The sequence below is a fragment of the Gracilinanus agilis genome, chromosome 1 (genome assembly GCF_016433145.1).
Source record: "Gracilinanus agilis isolate LMUSP501 chromosome 1, AgileGrace, whole genome shotgun sequence".
In the NCBI taxonomy this organism is placed as follows: Eukaryota; Metazoa; Chordata; class Mammalia; order Didelphimorphia; family Didelphidae; genus Gracilinanus; species Gracilinanus agilis.
The window spans coordinates 179,524,520-179,538,095 of record NC_058130.1 but is presented as its reverse complement, the minus strand read 5'-3'; the positions used below and the strand labels follow the sequence as shown (position 1 = coordinate 179,538,095).

General features: G+C 42.2%; 1 protein-coding gene across 1 annotated transcript in view; it reads left to right on the top strand.

Moving 5' to 3' along the window:
- Window positions 1-9,114: 9,114 nt before the first annotated feature.
- The window catches only part of LITAF (lipopolysaccharide induced TNF factor), a 37,318-nt gene continuing 32,856 nt past the window's right edge, over window positions 9,115-13,576 (top strand). The window contains exon 1 of the mRNA XM_044659052.1: window positions 9,115-9,152. The gene's annotated coding sequence lies outside the window, so the exon portion shown is untranslated. The remainder of the gene's footprint in view (window positions 9,153-13,576) is intronic.

Below are 13,576 nucleotides of genomic sequence, written 5' to 3'. Positions count from 1 at the left end.
ACCAGACCAGGAGTCAGGGATTTGCTTCTTTTCTATTAAACCAAAAAATATCTTAAGGTATGTTTCCTTTTCTAAAGACTCTGGGGATTTTGGGAGGCGAAGGGAAGAAGATATTAAGGAAAATGCAGTAACAAAGACACCAATTGGAAAAGTCTCTCCATGATCACTGTTGTTCAGTGTCTTCAGTCATGTCTGACTCTTCATGAACCCATTTGGGTCTTTCTTGGCAGAAATCTTGGAATGATTGTCATTTCTTTCTCCAACTCATTTTACAGATATAGAAATAGAGGCAAAAAGGGTTTAGTGACTTTTCCAGGGTCACACAGTAAGTGAGTTCGAATTTGAACTAAAAAAGATGAATCTTGCTGACTCCAGCTCAGTGTGCCACCTCCATTCCCCTCTTCATGATCAGTAAATTGGTTTTTTTTTCAGCTTTCAAGTTGCTCTTCATGATCAGCAATTTGATATTTTTCATGTTTAAGATCTGTCCACCAACTAAAAACAATATTTTTTCAATTCTCAAGAATTGCTATTTTTGTATATGTGAGACCTTTCCCTATCTGATTTCTAGAATCTGGAACCATCCATGTGAGGGTGAGGGAAGACTAGGTAGTTGAAGTATAAGGAATTAGCCAGTGACTAATGTCACTACCCAAATGCTTCCACTTAAACTTTCTTGGTATCTATTTATGTTTTAATTAATTCTCATTTAATTTTCCTCTTATTTGATCATATATAACCCGGACTTCATTTTTGTAGTTCTGCTTTTTTCCCCTGGCATAAAGTTCTTTCCAGATTTCTTTGTCTGCCTCATGATTTTTAGCCTTAATGGCACCATAGTGTTCTATTACATTAATGCACCGCAATTTATATAACCATTCTTCTATTGTTGGGCATTTAAATTGCTTCCAGTTTTTTGCAGTTAGCAAGAATGCTGCTAGGAAAACCTTTGAACAGATGGCTCTTTTTGGGTTGTTTTTGATTTTGATAAAACACTTTATGGATGTATTCCCAACAATGGAATTATTAAGAAAGCTAATACAGTTAACTTACCAAGAACCACAGAACCTACTCAAATGTAAAGAATAAATCAGGCCAATAACTTCTCAAGAACCCTTTCTTTCCTGTGGTTCTATTTAAAGTGGACCCTTTCAAACCAATCATATAGAGCTGCTGTGGGAAAATGGCATAAATGCACACATTTACACATATTTCACAACAATGCATGTATACACACACTACATATATACACACACAAATGGACACATATATATACAACATGTATATATGTTCACACAAATTTCACAATGTGTCTATGTATATATACACTACATATATACACACAAACATCACATACACACAATGTATATACACACATTACACACATATAAAAATACACATATACATAAATACCACACAATGAATATGTGTATACAGACACATACACACATATACACAAAGATAACAATGCATATATATGCTACATATATGCACACATATAAATTCACATATATGCACTATCACAATATATATTTATAAATACACACAATACATAAACATCACATACAATTATATATACACATTACTTATAGATATACACATATACAAAGATAACAATGCATATATGTATATATACTACATGTATGCACACATACAAATCCACACATGTACTAACACACAACATATATCTATAAATACACACAATACACAATATAACATACAGTGCACATACACATTATACATAAACATGTACACATAAATCTACATATACACATGAACACCACACCCAATATATACATACACACATAAATATCACGTGTGCCTTACATGTACACCTGCACACATAAAGTCACACATAGACACCACTATCACACATAGTACATACACACATGAGCATGCACACATAAAACATCACACACATTACATATACACATACACACAGAAATATACATACATACACGCATATCACAGACAATATACACACGGGTGCATGCACACACAAATATTACACACATTACCTGCACACACAAATACGCACAATGTATATGTGTATATACACACATTACATATATACCGCTATGTACATATGCACAACAAACACCACACACAATGTATATACATACATATTACATATGTACACGCATACTATATACACATATAGAAACACGCGTGTGCACAAATAGCACACGCAACGCACACATTCACACCCATCACATATATACACACATATCCACAGAAATACCACACACATACACACACACACACACAATACATGCAAGGTGAATTTTCTTGGGAAAGGCAATAGCACTTGATCCCCCGGGGAAAGGCTTCAGGTAGGAGGCGGGGCTGGAGCTGGACTCGGAAAGTGCCCGAAGCTCCCGAGAGAGAGGCAGGAGGAGGAGCACTTTCCGGGCTAAGCGCTAAGGTTCGGGACGGCCGCCGCTACTAAAATCCATCTGCAAATCTGCCTCTTGGTAGCCGCCCCCCAGTGCCTCCAGCCCTGGTCCCCGGCTTTGGGCACGGACAGCCCCTCCTCCCTCCCCCCCGGGGTCTTTCAGCGGAGGAGCGCAGAGGGGCTGTGACGAAGTTTGGAGAAGTAACGGCGGCCCTGAGAAAACGTGCTCGGGGTGCGCCTCCGGGAAGAAGCCCCTTCCTGTTGTGCGGGGCATTCTGTATTGTCCCGATGAGGTCACTACAGCCAGAATGAAAATGCAGTTCATGGAACAATGGCCATGTGACCTCTTCTGTAGGTTTATCCACATCAGGGGTTCTTTGGGGGTTTCACGAATAAGCACAGATTCGATTGACGCCCGGTTTCTTCAAATTGGGCAAGCCAGGACGTTCACATCACTTCGAAGCTTACTGTTTCCTCTCCCCGTCTCCGCCTCCGTCCGCCCTGCTCGGCTCCCCCTTTCCCCATCTCCGCAAGTACTTCTCCTTTTTGGCAAGAGCCGGAAAATCTTAATTGAAACAGCTGGTGCCAAGTGTTGTGGACAGAGTTTGCTGACGGATAAACATTATTGTTCAGGTTCAAATTCCAGGAAACATAACAATTCAAGCAAGCAGCGCGGGGACCGAGAAAATCCCTGGGAGGCATAGACAAGGAAGTCCCTTTGGCTGATAAGGGGTTATTAGCTAGGTACTGGTCCCCGCTAGGACTTTAGAGGTGAGGAGGCCACCAAGGTGGACGTGAGAGGCACAGAGGTCAGAGAGGCCACAGGCTTCAAGGATCCTACAGAATGGACCCAGGGGCTTTAGGACCTCAAGCCTAGGGACCCACTAGAGGAGCACAGGGTGAGCTGTGGGGTCAGATGTTTCCCTGAGGTGGGTGTGAAAAGGGACAATGACTGCTAAGATGAACAGAGTCATGGTGGCAAAACTTTCTGTAGACCTGAATGCTAATTCTGAATTCCCAATACTAATTACCTTGGCCTTAGTGTATCTCTGAAATTAGAAAGCATGACCCCAGGGGCCTGGGGGTGGTGGTGGGGGGACATCTGTGTACAGTTCTTCTGAGAAGTCTGAGAAAAGACAAAGTTGTCTTCTTCAGGAGACTAATTTTTCATTGGTGATCCTTTGGCTGTTAAAAGGGAGACTTGTAGTCTAACTTTGAAGGGAGGAAAGCTAAGGACTAAATCTTGTTTCAGGGCAAGCAGTTTATCTTCTCCTGAAGGCATGAGACCATGGTGGGAACTGGACACACATAGAAGAGCTGATGCTCTTTCATGGAAAAAACAAAACAAAACAAACTAAAACCCAGCAGGCAGTCTGGAAAAGTACCCATGATTTAACTTTGCCTGCCAGGCAGGGGCTGCTGCTCTGATTACATAGGGTCACCATCTTCAGACAATTAAATTAGCTGTAGGTAATTGCCTGCTTGCAGGCAAGGCTCTTTGGCTTAGTACAGAAGCACTCTGTATGTCTCTTTCTGCAAACAATTGCATCCCCATTTCAGGGCATGATCTCAGCTGCCTTGGAAAAAAAGGAACACTGTTTAGTTATAAATATATGCAGTACTAAGTTGCCTTGGTGAAGAGGAAGAGTTCACTTACAGAGGCTGGTTCTGGGATCTACTTATACTGCTTAAGTCTCTGATTATGTATGCCCAAAAGGGGAAAAAAAACCATCAGTTGAAATCTGTGCTTCTCTTTCATGCCTGGCTCATGTGATATCATTTGTGTCCAAGGATAGACTACACCTTCAGGACCTCCTGAAGTCAAAGGAGATCTGGAATCTCCCTAGACTTGACAATAATAATTCAGTTTCCGGTGTTCTAGGAGTTAGCCAGTGTTTTTCCTCCTGCTGGGTTATAACAGGCCAGCTCATGAAACAAGTGGCATTTTTTTGTGCCCTGCTGGGAAGCTACTGGTTGCAAATGCAAGTGTTGTGGTTTTTCTGGGAATTAAAAAAAAAAAAAAAAAAAAAAAAGGAAGGAAGAATTAAGAAAGTAAGGAAAGAATTGCAAAAAAAAGGATAGTAGGGATAAAAAGAAAAACGGAAGGAAGCAGAAAAAAATTAAGGAAGAAAATAAAATTAAGAAAGGAAGGAAGATTATGGGTTGAAAGCTCTTCTATCAAAAAACCTTAAGGTCCTATTAGTAGTAACTTTCAAACATTTGAAGAAAAATAAACAGTTTTTTAAATACTGGAGTTAAATTTCTATCATATTCTAGGAACCGAGGGAAAGAAAAAAGAAAAACTCTGGGAAAAAATCATTCTTTAAAGATAATGGAAAATTAGGCATGTTGGCTTTGAAAAAAGACAGAACTATTAGATAGAAAAGTTACTCTTTAATTAAGGACAGGGGTCACAGGGCTGAGTAGGCCCCTTCACAGAGTTGAGGGCTACCCACCTACAAAAGTCTGAGGATTGACCTCAGGATGCTCTGGGCCTAGGGCCCTGGGAGGGCCACCGTGGTAGATGACAACTCCAAGGAACAAAAGAAATTGGGGAACCTGTTTACCATTTGGGGAGATCCGAGGGGCAGGGAAAGATGATTGACATTACCATAGCTATAAGGAAATGGGAGTGTTCAATCTATACTGACAAGCATGGGAAAGGAACCATAGCCAGAGGCTAGGGTGTAAGGGAAGGGGCTACTTACAATGGATACTAAAAGATGGTCTCTGCCCACATGTGGGTCTTTCCTGGGAAAGGGTCTGATGCCATGGGGAAGACTACCTAAGACTAAAGGATATTTAGCATTTACCTCCGGGTTGGTCCATTATTCAGTCCAAAACTGCTAGCCTGAGATTCCTTTCAGTGAGGATTTTCACGGAAACAGGGAACAAGTCTAACTTACAAGCTAGTTCTACAACTTGGGGTTCATCAGATCCCACCAGGCCACAAGTTTGGGGTCTCTAGATTCCACGTCGACAGGCATGAGATGTATTTTCACTACATCATCTACAGAAATGGAATGAATTTGGTTTTTGCTTTGCTATTTTAGTTTCTTTCCTATCCCCACCTCCAAATTTTTTTGCTTACTAGTAGTAGAGGCTCTATTCAGGGATAGTTTAATAATATATTATCTTTTTGTCTGCCCTGGAGTCCTTCAGTTAAAAATTGACTATATGCTTCCTAGCTGTGTGCCCATACCACTCTTCTGCCTTGGAACCAATACACAGTATTGATTCTAAGACTGAAGGTAAGGGTTTTAAAAAAAAGAAAGAAAAGAAAGTTGACTATGAACTAGAAATTATGAAGGTGTTAACTGGAAAAAAAAACCCCACTGAATTTAAATTGTCAGAAAAACCACTCTTTAATTAAGGAAAGCAGTTTAACGCTAAAATTTAGGCCTCCTCACAGAGATGTGTGCCATAAACCCATGCAGAATCCCCAGACTGGCGGCTCTGGTCTCCAGAGTCCTGGGAGTGCCCAAAGGACAAAAGAATTTGGGGAACTTCTATACCTGTCAACATGAAATCTAGAGTCCCCAAACTTGTGGCTTAATGAGATCTGATGAACCCCAAGTTTAGAAATAGTTTGTAGGCTGGAGACCCCCAAAGCTTGTGCTTGTTCCCCGTTCCCAAGAGAATCCACCCTGAAGGGAATCTCAGGTTAGCAGTTGCAGACTGAATAATGGACCCTAAGGTAAATGCTAAATACCCTTTTGTCTTAGGTAGTCTTGCCCACGGTATCAGAGACCCTTCCCAGGAAGACACACCTGGGCAGGCACCATTCCTTTAGAATCCATTGTGTAAGCAGTCCCTTTCCCCTACACTCTAGCCTCTAGCTATGATCCCTTTCTCTAGATTGATTGTCCTGTCCGTATAATGTCTATCGTCTCTCCCAGCCCCAGGATCTTCCCAAATGGTGTATATAAGTTCCTCAATTTCCTTTGTTCCTTGGAGTCGAGGAGTCATTCCCCGGAGGATCAGGGAGCAGAGCGAAGCAGTGTTCAATTCTTAGACTCTGCACAAGGCGCAGCTCTGCAAAAGAGGCCAAGTAGCCCTTTCCCTTGATTAAAGAGTGATTTTATGACTGTTTAATAGTTCTGTGTTTTTTCAAAGTTAACATACCCTTTAGGGGAACTGAGGGACAGGGAAATGTGATTGATTGACATTACCATGGTTTCAAGGAAATGGGAGTATTCAAACTAATACAGACAGGATATAATCAAGTTGGGAAAGGAACCATATCCAGAGGAGAGGATGCCTACCTTACAAGGGATACTAAAAGGAAGGTCCCAGCCCAGGTGTTGGTCTTCTTAGGAAACAGGCCTGATACAATGGGGAAAACTTCTAAAATAAAAGGAAATGTAGCATTTGCTTAGCCCCACCTAATTGAGATTATCATTTACTTTAGGGTCTATTGTTCAGATTGAGACTAGCTAAATCTGAAACTTCCCTGGGATGAACTCTCTAGGGAACAGGGACGAATTTGGGGTCTCCAGTTTACAAGCTATCCCTAAAACTTGGGATTCTCTTCGATGCCATGTCGACAGAGGAAATATGTGGTCTGGCTCGAAGTAGTAATACATGGCTAAAGTGCTGCTGTTATTGAAAGCTTCCATGGTCTATCTGGAATGGCACTGGGGTATTATGCCTAGAAAGCCAGATTTGGAGTCAAGAAGACCTGGGATCATTCTTTGCCTCTGACATGTACAGTTTTGTGACCATTTAATCTTAGTGCTTGTGGTCCAGGCAACTCGAAGACCATAAACTGAAGAGAAGGTAGAGGGAATTTCTTCACTTAGGAATTCCTTATACCAATGAAATCATAAATATAGTACCTCTCCCTATTGATGCTGACATTCCCTTCTTTAATGAAATCACAGGTCCAATGTTTATTCATATATGTGTACACATAGACTTTCTCACTCCTCAGAGGAAGGCCTCTAGTAATGTTGGGTAGATCCTTTATGGAGGAATTATGGAAAGAAATGGAAAACCATAACACAGGATTAAAAGTACCGGATGTACCATTGTTCGAACTAGTGAGAGTATTCACTCTGATGAGATCATAGATTCATTGATGAGTTGTTTTTTTTTTTTTTAACAAACTTTGTTAGGCATACATATTCCTTTCTTCCAATTTTCTAAAGCTTTTAGATTTGCTGCACTGAGTTGGGTTGTCATGGTGATTTTAGTGGAAGAAATACTAGAGTGGGAGTTAAGAGACCTGGGTTCTTTTCCTGGACTAGCTCTGTGATCTTGGAGGAGTCAATTTACCATTACTGGCTTCAGTTTTTCCAACTGTAAAATGGAAGTCTCTGGTTTTTATTAAAGAAAATTTTGAATAAATTTTGGAGAATGGCACATAGAAATCTAATGGAAGAGATACTGTCTTCCATAGGCACCCATGACTCAGAATTCAGAGAAAATGGGAGCAAATACATCATTCTGTCTCATAGGACACAAACTCAATTGCACTGACAGGAAACTATCAACTTATGAAGGTTAGCAGCTGAATCTTCCTGGTGACATTTTTGTCTGGAGTTTGGAAGAAGTGAATTAAAATATGGCCTCAGACACTCAAGAGTTGTGTAGCCTTGGGCAAATCACTTCACCCTGTTGGCCTTAGTCTCCGCATCTGTAAAATAAACTGGAGAAGAAAAGGGCAAACTATTCCAGTATCTTTGCCAAGAAAACCCCAGATAGGGTCACCAAGAGTCAGACAGGACTGAACAACAGCAACAACAAAGTTATTCTATAAAGGGTAAAAAGGACAGAAGAGAGACTCTGTGACTGTGTGCTCAGCTCAGGAACAGAGGAGGCAAAGACTGGAATAAGTGCACCAAAGCCTTTGAGAGAGGGGAACTAATGGAGTGAGGACAGAAATCTGGGAAAGACAGAGAAGGGATGAAAAGAGTATGACAGGAAGGGATTGAAAGCAAAACTGGAAGACAAAAAGGGAAAATTTGAGGGAGATGGAGAAAAGAGCAGTCAGATACTTTATGTAAAGAATCTTGTATTGGGAGTAGGATGACCCGGAATGTTAATTCTAATTCCGTTTTGTTGCTAACTAGCTTTGTGAGCGTTGGGTAAGTGACTGATTCTCTTTGAGCCTCGGTTTCCTTCTCTGTAAAATGAGAAAGTTGGACCAGATCAAGATCTACGACCCCTGGGAGTAGAGGAGGTAGGTGGGGGAGGGGAAAGGGCAGAATAGATTTCTCAGGGACCATAAACTTGGATGATGAAAAAAATGGCATCTTGATTTTCACTAATCTGTTTTCTTTTTTAATCCTATGGATTCTGTGCATTTATAAACACGATTCTGGAAGGGCTAGACCAGACCGGAAGGGGACATTCACGACCTACAGAAGGCTAAGAAGCTCTGGACTAGATGGTTTCTAAGGTTCCTTCCAAATCGGAGGGTTTATGAATCCAGAGGTTGGAGGGGTCCGCCTTGAATTGGACAGGAGGGACAGAGGGAGGCCAGGGCTGCTGAGTTACAGCTGAGAGAGCCTTCGGCCGGGAAAGGAAGGGGCTGGGCAGGGAAGGGAAAGGGGGCGGAGAGCGAGACTAGGCGGGACGGGACGCGACGGAGACGGGAAAGTACGGGACGAAGCTGTAGCTCTCCAGGAGCCCGGCCAGGAGGCGGGGAGAAGCCGGAAGCCTCGAGCTGCGCTACCCGCCCTGGTCAGCTCGGACCCGCCCCCTCGCCTGCCCAGGCGAGCTCAGACCTCCCGGCTTGGCTCGGCAGGCGGTGGTAAGTGCGGGGCTCCTTGAACCAAGACCCCGGAGGGGGTGGTGGTGCAAAGGAGGACGAAGAACTCGTCTAGTTGAGTCTTGAGGCACTAGATGGGGATTCAGGGAGGGCCACAGAGCATGGATAGCCGCCTTCGGGCTGGTCCCGGACGAGAGCCGGGACCGCGAGGAGGGGGCGGGCTCCCGCGGGGTTCAGGCTGGGCCGGGGGGGGGGGGGGGGACGCCTTCCTTTCCGCTGCACCTTCTCCCGGGTTTGTCTCCTTCTCCAGGATCTGACTGACTGTAATGAGTTTGGATTTCTTTAAAAAAAAACTGGGAGACTTTGGGACATACTCCCGTGGTTTCTTCTTCCCTAATGTTCTGGCTTCGGACGTACCTAGGACCCCAGGCTTGTAACTAGTCCCTGGGTGGGCAGAATTTGGGGCGAGTTCCTTCCACCCACGCTGGCCCAGTTAAAAAAGGCAGGCACCTTCCCTTCCCAGTGCAGTCCCTCCGGGCCGGTTAAAGGGGAAAGAAAAAGCGCCTACCCCTCCTCGCTGGGACTTCGGGTGATTTCGTGGTGACCTGCCCCGGGCAGCTTCAGCTGGTGCCGGAGTTTGCCATTCCTTAGGCTTTTCGATTGGGCTCCCCTACGAGGAAGTTCGAGCAAACTTAAATGCCTACAGGTTGGAGCCGATTTGGACCACCCCGTTTTGGGTCTGATGGAGAACAGCCAAAGGGAGGGAACTTCCCACTAGAATATGGACGGACCCCCAACAGGCCTGCGCGGTACTGTTTGGGGAACGGAAAGGAAGAGGGTCTAGCCACTTAGCATTGATCAGCATGGGGAAGGGCACCGTGGCTAACAGAGGGAAGTTGGGGTGGGGAGCAGTTAGGATTTGGAATTGGGGTGTAGCAGATGAGATGAAGGGGCCAGGCTCTGTCCAGTGGTGGGACAGGATGAATGTTGTGGACCAGATTGGTGGCAGTGTTGCTGTTTTCCGTAGCGATTGGGACTAAACTATTTGCAAAGGCGTGTAGTCACTGGTCCAGTTTTCAATAACTGGAGGAGGTTTCTATTTTTATTTCCCAGGGGAGTCCAGTGATTTGAGTGAGATCAGAGACTTAGAGACAGAAACCAGAAGGAAAACTCAAACTATGTATTTGAAGTGTCAGGAAAAAACAAAAAACAAAAAACCAAAACTACAGTGGCAGCCTACAGATCCCACAGAAGGATGGATGGCTTTGTTAGGAAACAATTTGTAAAGCAGACAATTGCTACACTGCTCTTTCCTCACTCAGTCATACGAGTATGAGAGGGACTAGGAAATAAGATAAATTTTCACTTTCCCTGTTTACCTCTGAACACAATACTGCCTCCCTTCATTTGGACCTTGAGTGAATAAGACCTCTGTTCAATTATAACTCCAGGTACTTTGTAGCTATGTGATCTGGGCAGGTCGCTTAATTCTGCCTCAGTTTCCTCATCTGTATAATGGAGCTAATAATAATAGTACCCACTTCCCAGAGTTTTTGCGAGGATCAAATGAGATAATAAAAGTAAAGTGCTTTGCAAGCCTTAAGAATCTTTATAAATGCTATTATTATTATGTTATTACTAAATATGTAGTTCTTAGTTGTTGAAGTGTGGGAAGGGGGAACTTTTCATATTTTAGAAATAAAACATTTTGAAGATTTGCTTACTGTACATTCACCTTAGTTATGGACTTCTTTCAGCTCCTTACAGATTTCCTGTTTCTAAATCTAAACCAAAATGTTAATGTGTTATTATAATCTAGAGCAAGTAGGATGCCTCTGTCTCCAAGCCTGTGTGATTCTGGTCAAATCACTTAATCTCTCTGTGCTCTCTAGACATCTCTTCACAACCAGCATTGTCAGACAATCCCTGTGAAATCACAGGGCCAGTCCCTATACTTTCATAAGAAAACAAGAGAAAGAAGCAAGTATTTATTAAACATCTTGTGCCAAGCACTTTACAAATATTATCCAATTATATTGTTAATTTAGACTGGAGATTTTAAATTTGGTGTCCAAGAACTTTAAAAAATATTTTGATAGTAGTATTTCAATATTATTGATTTCCTTTGTACTCTTGTGTGTTTTATTTTGTGTATTTAAATACATTCTGAGAAGGGCTCCATACTTTGACTTAACCAGATTGCCAATGGTGGCCATGACATACACAGAAAAGTGGTTTAGCATGTCTGGTCAAGTGAAACTCATAAGAGTTAGACTTTGGGAAATTTACCCAAAAGGAATCCAGATTCGTTGTAAAAATGACTGTGCAGATATGTGGGTATAGTCTTAGTTTAAAACTGCAACTATTTCTCATTAAGCCTGTATTAAAGCTATTTTCTTAAAGCTCTAGGGTTATTTATATTTTGCCATTGCAGGTTTTTGCTTTTAATAGGAAGGAGTTCATTTACGTTTTAAAATTGTTATTGGGAAGTTCAAGGTTTCTTTAAGTCATCTAGGTCTTCTAAAGTTGCAGGTTTCTTTGCAAAAACATTGCCAGGAAGATTCAGCTACTAACCTTTATAAGTAGATAGATTTCAGTCAGTGCAGTTGAGTTTATGTGCTTTCACTTGAAACTTGAAACTAAAGTTTTGCCTGAATTATATCAACTGTAAAAATCTCTTGAGACACGTTACTGAAAAGTAATGACTTGCTTTAGATTGTGCTAAGACTGCTTCATCTTTAGCAGTCCCTACCCCACCCCCCATCTTGTGCCAAGTTCCTTTTCTTGAGTTGGCAGTTTAAATTATTATTTCCTATGCATGCATAATTAATAAAACATTGACTCCTTGGGAATGTAAGATGGTCATACAGAGAACAATTGATAGCTTTAATCCAGAAAATTAAGATAAATATTAAGTTTTCATTTTATTATATGGCTTCAATTTCCTAGCCCTGCAATTGTTGGGCAAACCACTAAACTAGTGGGACTTGGTTTCCTTCTGTAAAATGAGAGAAGTTATAGCATTTCTATAATTCCTACCATGTGCCATACACTGTGCTAAGCCTTTGGTGCATGCTTTTCTTCTTCCTATTTATACAGTTGAGGAAACCAAAGCAAATAGAAGTTAAGTGACTTGTCAAATTTGTCACTATCCAGGTCTTCCTCACTCCCGGGCCAGTGCAAGTCTCTAGGGGATTATAGGATTTAAGCTTGGTAGTTGGGAGACTCTGTGTGTGTGTGTGTGTGTGTGTGTGTGTGTGTGTGTGTGTGTGTGTGTGTGTGTGTAAATTGATCTGTAGAGTGGCATATTGAAGAGGGGGCCAGGGACCTTATATAAGTCCTATCTCTTGATTTGTTCTGATTGATATATAGAATTCAGCACTATGAAACCTTTGCCAGATCTACAGATTTGGGATTTGGTGGATGGGGATAGAGTTTGCCTGCCCCTACTTCTCTTCCTTGCACACTCCTCTTCTTGGTGTCAGGGACTTGCTCACTCCTCTTCCTGGTGTCAGGGAGGAATGAAGTTTCTTAAAGCCAAGGACTTGGGGGCAGAGTAGAAGGAGAAGAAGAGAAGCCAACACTATAAACAATAACCAGTGAATATCCTTGACTAGAGCCAAATAATCATCTTCAGTCCCTGAGTGTTCCTGGATTTCCTATTTTGGGATTGTAAGAGGTGGGGAGGGACCTAGGAAAGGGGAGTGGGAGGTGAATTTGGGAGTTGGGAGACTTGGTTTCCAATGTTAGCTGTCACACAGTCCATTGGAGGTTCAGATTGGTCAAGCCTATATAATAAATAGCAAAAGTAATCAATTAACAGAATGTCTGAAATATCATTGCAGGTGTCCAGGTTAAAGATAAGATTATAGGACTGATACTGGGACCTGGAGGGGACCTAAGAGGAAGAGGCAAACTATCTAGTATGTGGCCAATAATTTTTTAAACATTAGTTAAAAGTGGTTATTTATCCTTTGCTTAAAGACCTATGAGGGAGGAGGACCCAATTATTTCCTAAGTCTTCTTGTTTTGTTCAGTTGTGTCCAACTCTTGGTAACCCAATGAACCATAGTTATCTGTGGAGTTTTTTTGGCTAGGATATTGGAGTGGTTTGCCATTTCCTTCTGTAGTCTATCGTTAAACAAATTTGCCCAGGGTCACACAGCTAGGAAGTATCTGAAGCCAGACTTAAACTCTGGTCTTCCTGACCCCAAGCCCAGCATTCTATCCACTGAGCCACCTAACTGACTCCCTTCCTAAGGCTACTCATTCAGTTTTTGGATAGGGATCTACAAACATTTTATCAAACACTTTTATTGTGCCAGACCTTGTGCTAAATTATGAAAATGCACATACGAGCCAAAAGACTATTCCTACCCTCTAGGAGAGTATATTCTGATGTGGGAAGCAACATAAAAGAGGAATCTGAAAAGGGTTGGAGAGAAAAGGACTTCCATATTGGAGAA